The 597-nt window shown below is 35.8% G+C and overlaps 1 pseudogene; it reads right to left on the bottom strand.

Annotated features, from left to right (window-relative positions):
* Positions 1–550: 550 nt before the first annotated feature.
* Positions 551–597, bottom strand: part of LOC105003917 — a 1,256-nt pseudogene continuing 1,209 nt past the window's right edge.

The following is a 597-nucleotide window of genomic DNA, read 5'->3' as shown; positions in this document are numbered from 1 at the left end:
TTTCTCGAGTTGACCTGACCCATGCTTGCTCACTCTGTACTCACCTAAGGAAACACTTTACAAGTGAAGGAGAAAAGAGAGGAGTGTTTCTATGATCCACTGCTGTGTAACAAACTTAATGGCTTAAAACAACAATTATTTATTTTCCTCTTGAATCTGTAATTTAAGCAGGGCCCAGGGTGGACAGCTCAATTCCAGTTTCATGCTGCATCCAGAGCTTCAGCTGAGATAACTCAAATGGCTGAATCATTCTACATAAAATCTCAGAGCCTCTCTGTGTATGATCAACAAGGTAGCTTTAAGGTATTCAGATTTTTAAATATAAATTTATTTCTTTTAATTGGAGGCTAATTACTTTACTATATTGTGTTGGTTTTGTCATATATTGACATGACTCCGATTTTAATATGATGCTGAAGGCTCCAAGGATAAGTTTTCCATGAGACCAAGGCAGAAGCTGCAAGGCCTCTTATTTATTTATTTTTTTGCTTGTTCAATAAATTTATTATTGTCTTATCTGAAAAATCTTGATAGAAAATTTTGGTTTGGTTTAACTCTCAGCAGCTTGTTCTTGAGCTCTAAGGAAGCTTGCCTTCT

The sequence above is a fragment of the Bison bison genome, unplaced genomic scaffold (assembly GCF_000754665.1).
Source record: "Bison bison bison isolate TAMUID 2011002044 unplaced genomic scaffold, Bison_UMD1.0 scf7180017857779, whole genome shotgun sequence".
NCBI lineage: Eukaryota > Metazoa > Chordata > Mammalia > Artiodactyla > Bovidae > Bison > Bison bison.
The sequence above is the reverse complement of the archived record's forward strand: the minus strand, read 5'-3'. Positions and strand labels throughout refer to the sequence as shown.